The following is a 7414-nucleotide window of genomic DNA, read 5'->3' as shown; positions in this document are numbered from 1 at the left end:
ATATTGTAATTGGTTTGGTTTGAATGTCTGTAGCATGATTGATTGCATTTTGATTTGACAATCAATCGGTACTTCGGCAAGATAGGTGCCCATCAATGGCATAGTTTCTTCATTTTCCTGACAACTTAACTTAGCTGTGATGCGAGTTGGGACAATGATTATCCATTTGCCATCGGCGACTTTTGTAATTTGGATCGACGCAACTTCTAATTGAAAAGGGTGGCACGATGTTATGTTCGGCTCATGGTTAAGTAATTGAACTTCACAGGGAGAAAGCTTTTCCTGGGTACTGCTGTGAGTCCGCTTACAAAGGAACTGTTCTGGAACCATTTCTTGACATCTTGAACTCATGTATTGGTACTTGGAGTTATGGAGTGCTAAGTATGGCTTGTGTGGAATGTTGACCCAAAATGTTCCATCGTTAAGTACCGGAAGTGGAAATACTTCAAAATATTGGTACATATCCGATTCAACAAGTGGAATTTCCAATATGAAAATCAAGCTGGTTTCTTTTAAGTAACATTTTATTTCGATTAATTTTTCTAAAATTAAGATGTTTTCTATGTTACTTTGAACTGGTAATTTATTCATTTGAAAATGTGGTTCTAGCTTTTTGATTTCCAATAATAGATGCTTAGGGTCAATTATCGAATTATGCAAAGTGTTTGATTTGGCAAAACTGATTGCAATTTCTAGTGTGTCAAGAATATTATAAATAGATTGATACAGCAATGTGATTTGATTGATTATTGCGAATGTTTGAAAATATATTTTCATATCTTCATGCAGTAGTTTAGCTTCTTTAATAGCTTGTTCAATCTGCAAAATTCGCGATTTTAAAATGATTTCATTGTGAGTGATATTTGATATCATTTTTTGAAACTTTTGAACTGTTGAATCTATTAATGTTATTCGATTGATTGCATCGGTCTTAAGTTTGTTTTGCATTTGCTGCAAAGCCGTAATTTTTATGTTTATTTCCTCAGCATCATTCTGATCTAAATTTCCAGTTATGCTTTTAATGAAAGTTCCTAATGGGTTAAATAATCCTCGTTTACTCTTATGTTTAAATTCGAAGGTAGGGATAATTTGTTCCAAAAGGTTGTCAATTCTGTTTTCCAACATGTGTAATGAAAACAAAGCATTATTAAATTCTGATGTGTTTTTAGTAATGCTACTGGAAAGATGTTGAGCTTTATCCTTTAATGATTGGTATTGATCAATTATTGGCTTCAACTTATATTCTTGAATAAATGTCCAATGGTCAGATATAATTTCAGCTGTTCCAATTTTAAAGGGTAGTATCCCTGGATGTTTGTCTAAATTATGAAGTTTTATTCTTGTCCCGAAGGTCCAGCCAAATCTGGAATAACAGATTTGATTTTGGTTTCATTAATATGAATTACTTCAATTTGATTATTTTTAGGATTTTTGATTTTGATTTTATTATTTGGTAATATTTCCTGAAGAATGAAAGGGCCTAAAAATTTACTTTTAGTTTTAGCTGATCTATCTCCAGATTTCTTATAAACTTGACATCCGACAGTTAGATCGCAGTTTGTTTTATTTTCATTAATTTTATTCATTATTTGTTCTTTGTTTGTTTGACATTTTTCACTGATTTTCTCGTATAAAATTTGTGTATTATTTTTGTGATTGTTAATATACTCTGTGTAAACGTGAGAGGGTATTAATTTCATTGGGTCTCTTGAATCTGTGTGTCCGAGTACTAATTCAAAGGGTGTAAAATTGGTACTTGAATGAATAGTACTATTATAAGCAATTATTGCATAAGGCATTAGCTTAGTGATATTAGCGCGTGGATCAGATTCTTTAAGAATTCTTAAATGTTCAATAAGAGTTGAATGTAATCTCTCTACAGGTGAATTAGATTCGTGATGATAGGGTGTAGTAAAATGTATTTGTATTCCATGTGCATTCAATAATCCTTTTACAACCTCATTTTGAAATTCGGAACCATTGTCTGCAACAATTTGTTGTGGAATACCGAAAAACTGAAAGAAGTGTATTAATTGTTCAGCACACGATGTAGCATTTCCTGAATAAGGCATAGCTTGTGCAGCTTTTGAGAATTTGTCTAGGAAAGTTAGGAATTTTTGATTTCCTGCCATAAACGTGTCAACATGGATTATCTCAAAAGGCTTTGTTGGCGTTTGTGTCAATATTAGTGGTTGATTAGGCGGTCTTCGATTATATTTTGATCTTTGACAAATTTCACAATTATTAATATAATTGGTAACGTCAGTTTTTAAGGATTTCCAATAATAATTGGATTTTAAATGATTGTATGTTTCCTGAATTCCGCGGTGATTGGTTTTACCTTCATGTCTATGTTTAATCATTAATTGACGTTCTTCTGGATGTACGTTGTTAATTAATTTTGAACATTCAACAAGCTTGGCTTTTTTAAAATAATTATTCATGCAATGTTGAAAGTATACTCTTAGCTCTTTCGAATAAAAGTAAACGTATGTTGTTTTGGCATTTAGATATTCTTTAAGAAAATCTTTAATACGTTCAACATTGGGTGGTAAAGTTGCATGTATAATTTTATTTCCATCAAAATTTTCACGTTCAACTTTACTGTAAGAATCGTAAGGAGATTTTTTAATGATTAATTGATGAGTTTTGTTGTTAATGATTTCATCTAACATAGTCATATTTGAATAGTTATCTATAGCATTTACGCTATGTGCTGTCTCCGATAAGGTGTCACTTTGATTATTATTATTAGATGGACGAATTAATACATCAGAAATAATATTAATTTTAGGTTGACAATCATGCTCGATTTCTTTAATTGTTTCGGCTACCATTTCATTAGTAATATGGTTAGGATCAAAATTATCATTTAGAAATTCCGAAACATCATTGTCAATATTTCCTGGGCAATTAACTAGAAATTCAGTTTCCAAAGCGTTAATTGGGATTCTAGATAAAGCGTCAGCATTGGTGTTTAAACTACCTTTCTTATAAATTATTTCGTAGTCAAATTCTTCAAGTCGAAGTCTCCAACGAACCAACTTAGAATTAGGTTCTTTTAGATTAAACAGCCAAACTAATGGTCTGTGATCAGTGTAAATTTTAAATTTCTGTCCATACAAATATGGTCGAAAATATTTACAAGCCCATACTATTCCTAAGAGTTCCTTTTCTATTGTGGAATATTTTTGCTCTGTTTCATTAAGGGTTCTAGATGCATAAGCAATGGGTTGATCATTTGGTGGATTGCCTTGTGACAATACAGCCCCTAAAGCTATATTTGAAGCATCAGTGGTTAGCACAAAAGGTTTTGAAAAATCTGGATATTTTAAAATAGGTGCATTTATTAGTAATTCTTTAAGGTGTTCAAAAGATTTAATAAAGGCTTCATTATGAGTTACTTTTGCTCCTTTTTTCAAACAAATGGTTAATGGTTTTGTAATTTTGGCAAAGTCTTTAATGAATCTACGGTAGTAACCTGCTAATCCAAGAAAAGATTTAATTTCTTTTTGAGTTTTTGGAATTGGAAAATTTTTTACTGATTCGATTTTTTCAGGATTGGGTTTTACTCCTTCACATGTTATTTTATGTCCAAGATAAGCGACTTCTTTGTGTAAAAATTCTGATTTGTCTAATTGAACTTTGAAATTTGATTGTCGAAGACGTTCAAAAACTTCACGAAGTCTTTCAATATGTTCCTGAAGGGATGTGCTAAAAATGATTATATCATCAAGGTAGACTAAACATGTCTCATTTTGAAGTCCTCTGAGCATGTTATTCATAACTCTTTGAAAGGTTGAAGGTGCGTTTTTAAGTCCGAATGGCATTCTATTAAATTCATAATGACCTGTATCTGTAGAAAATGCAGTTTTAGGAATATCCAAAGGATCTAACTCAATTTGATGAAATCCATTAGCAAGATCAAGAGTAGAAAAATACTGAGCTTTTCCTAACTTGTCAAGGATGTCCGATATATTTGGTAAAGGAAATTTATCATCGATGGTTTTTTCATTTAATTTTCTATAGTCTATGACTATTCTCCATTTCCTTTTTCCAGATGCGTCTAATTTTTTTGGTACAATCCAAATGGGACTACTCCAAGGAGAATTAGAGTGTTGAATGATATTATTTTCAAGCATTTTGTTTATTTGCATATTTACTTCTTGTTTATGCACTGCGGGGTATCGATATGTCTTTGTAAATAATGAGGTTTCATCCGTTAAATTGATTTTATGTTTAATTTGATTAGTGAAAGTTAAAGGTGTTCCTTCACAATAAAATATGTCTCGATATTGAAAACAAAGATTTCTAATAGCTTTAAATTCTTCTTTGTTACAATGAGAAAGACGTAAATTTTTTAAATTTTGTTTTTGAAGGTTGTCATAATATTCGTTAATTTCCGTGTTAGTTTCCATTTTTTCCACAAAATTTATTTCCGTTTCATTTACTTTTTCAATATTTAAAGGTTCAAAAATGTTAATTTTTATAGGATTTTCAGAAGGATTTAAAATAGTTGTTAATGCATGAAAATTATTAACTTCTACTATGGCTTCTGGCATTTCCGCTTTTCCAAAATTTATGTAGTTTAATATACCTAAACCTTGTTGTTGTTTAACAGGAAGTTTCACTTTTTGACATGTTCTAGGTGATATTACAATTTCAAAAGTATTACAGTTGATTGAATTGTTAGGTTGATTATCGAACAATAAGGGTATTACAACTTCAGGTGTTTCTAACATACAGTTATTTAAGTTTACACTTGCACCAGTTTGTTTTAAGAAGTCAATACCTAAAAGTCCGTCAAATCTAGGTGAAAAGTCAAATATGTAAAATTTATGATTTCCTGAAATCTTAAATGAAGAGAAAATTGGTATTTCAACTACTTCACTATGCAAAGAGGTTGCATGTGCCGTTTTGACAGTAAATAGATCTTGTGAAATTAATTTTGGATAAATTGAATAAGCTAGTTCAGGTTTAATGAAACTTTTGCCGCTTCCTGTGTCTATTAAAAAGTAGGCATTTAGCTCTGGTAAGAAAATGACAGGTAAATCACAATGAGTGTAGTTATTTAAATGTATTGTTAAATTTGGTGACTGATTGACGGGTCTATCTGAAAATTTACATTATCGGATTGCTGCATATTTTCATATTGAGAGTTTGTGTCTACGTAATTGTCATTTTCAGAATCGAAACATTGATTGTTTTCTTCATTTGTATAAGGGTCAAAATTATTATTAGACATTATAGGTGTGTCAAACGCAAATGATTCGTCATTTGGGTCTTGAAGAAATTCTTCTGTTGGTGTTTCAACAGATTGGTTATATAGCTCTTGGCTAGTAAAAGTACGATTTTGAGGTCTATTTTGTTGTTGAAGAGCTCTTTTAATGATTAACGTTACCTGACGAAATATCCATAGGCTCACCTCTACTAAAATTTTGATTTTGATTAAATTGTCTCAATCGATTACTTTGACCAAATTGATTTTGATTTGTAAAACCGTGTTGAAAATTTCGAGTTTGATTTGATCTGGGTCTAAATTGTCCATAACCTTTGAAAGCTAGGTTGTTCCCATTTTGATACTGATTTCGGGGAAAATTATTATGGTACTGTTGTGTTGGTGCTGTGTTATGCTGAAATGCATTAAATGTGGGTCTTGGCAACTGTGTGGGCATAGTATGCATTACGTTCCCATTTTCTCTATGGAATATAGGTCGATGCATGGTTTGCACTACAGGTTGACTTTGAAAAATGTTATTTTTATTTTGATTAGGTACAATGCTGCTGGAATGAGGGGAAATTTTATTGGTTACACTATTTCTGTTTCTGAAGTAAATAAAATTTTCCTCGTCAATTGCATGAGTCATTGCCTCTTCTAAAGTTTGGGGATTTTTCAATCTAATTACTAATTGCATATGATAATCTAAACCATTAATAAAGGTTTTCATGGTTAGTTTACCATACTCGGAGATTTTTAATAATTTTACTTCGCGAGGGTCATTTGATGCGTTAACTTTTGAATACAACAGACTTCTAGCGTCTTGCAACCTAATACCGAATTGCAATGAATTTTCAGATTTATATGGTTTCATAGTTATGATATCTTGCACTACACAATCTGTAGATCTTTGATCAGAAAATGTGGCATAAATAGCATCTTTTACTAGGTTCCAATTGTTTAATTCGATTCTAGAAGCTATTAAATCTGCTGCTCTACCAGTTAGTTTACTTAAAATAGTATCAAATAATGCAATATTTAAGGGTGCATTAACATTAGCTCTATCTTGGTGTGCGCCAAGAAAATTTTCACAAGCTGTAATAAATCTACTTATATGTTTGGCATTACCGTCAAACAAAGGTATATTATCAGCTTGATATCTGATTAATGCATAATTAGTAGCCATTTTACAGAAAATAAACTTGTTATTAATGAACTAATTAAAGCAATTATTTTAAATTGTAATATTGGTTTTCCAACTTGTTTCACCAAACATGCAATCAATAAATCAGTATTTTCCACTTACAATAGTATTAGAAGTAGCTTCATTCCTTAGTCTAGGATCCAATAGGAGAAGCGATGCTTGTCTGCTCCCTGGGGTTACTTATGAGGCCTTAAGGACGATTCTTGTTCCTTGAGTCTCGCACCAATAGGACTTGTCGAAGTTGGGCAATTCCCTGGTCAATGAGTTGCTTGCCGTTCCCGAAACTAGTTTTTTGATGTTCGGATCTGTTCACGAATCGTTGAGACGAACCGGAAAATGCACGATGCACGCCGTTGAACAAATCCTACCGACTGCGCCAGTTAGGAACCGAGATTCGATAACAAATTTTTAAAAAAAACTTTATTGTTAGCGGTAAAGCGACAAGTGACAACTAACTCAAATGTAGGTTACAGTCCTATTTAATACATTAAATGTACTGAGCTAAGCATAAGCATTTATTACTACAATGTTAGCATTTCTAGGAACGTAACTCAGCCTTCTAATAATATTTGCGCCAGTGGAACCTTATCAGTTTACTGCTTGGTCCTTTGGTGACACCGTACAAGAACACCTTGTCTCCCCGTAACTTCCATGAAGACGTCGGTAAATACGGCGTTAGTGGCCCTTCTAATCTGGGGGTAAGAATAACCCCACTGTATTCCTTATTTTAATCATTTTATAATAAACGAGGCTTATCTGTGACCTGAGTTGTTTCTCTACCATCCCTCACTACGCATCATCAAAACTACGTAGGTACCTGAAAATCAAAAATATACTTCTCCAGAGAAGATCAGACATCAGAACCAACACTGACATCATCATCACTGAAACGAATAGAAGCATTCGAAATGTGGACATTACGAAGAATACTTCGGATCTACTGGACAAGACACATGTCAAAGGAATATGTCTTGCAGAGAGTTGGAGTAGAG

The 7414-nt window shown here is 32.3% G+C and overlaps 1 long non-coding RNA gene across 1 annotated transcript; it reads right to left on the bottom strand.

Annotated features, from left to right (window-relative positions):
- Positions 1 to 411: 411 nt before the first annotated feature.
- Positions 412 to 7206, bottom strand: LOC145731148 (uncharacterized). Its single transcript, XR_014178752.1, has 2 exons — positions 6525 to 7206; positions 412 to 1363 (listed from the first exon to the last, which is right to left on the bottom strand). It is a non-coding gene; the product is annotated as an uncharacterized LOC145731148 (long non-coding RNA).
- Positions 7207 to 7414: the final 208 nt, after the last annotated feature.

Source organism: Ips typographus, linkage group LG1 (genome assembly GCF_016097725.1).
Source record: "Ips typographus isolate SLU linkage group LG1, UJ_Ityp_2.0, whole genome shotgun sequence".
NCBI lineage: Eukaryota > Metazoa > Arthropoda > Insecta > Coleoptera > Curculionidae > Ips > Ips typographus.
This window is presented reverse-complemented; position numbering and strand designations above follow the sequence as displayed.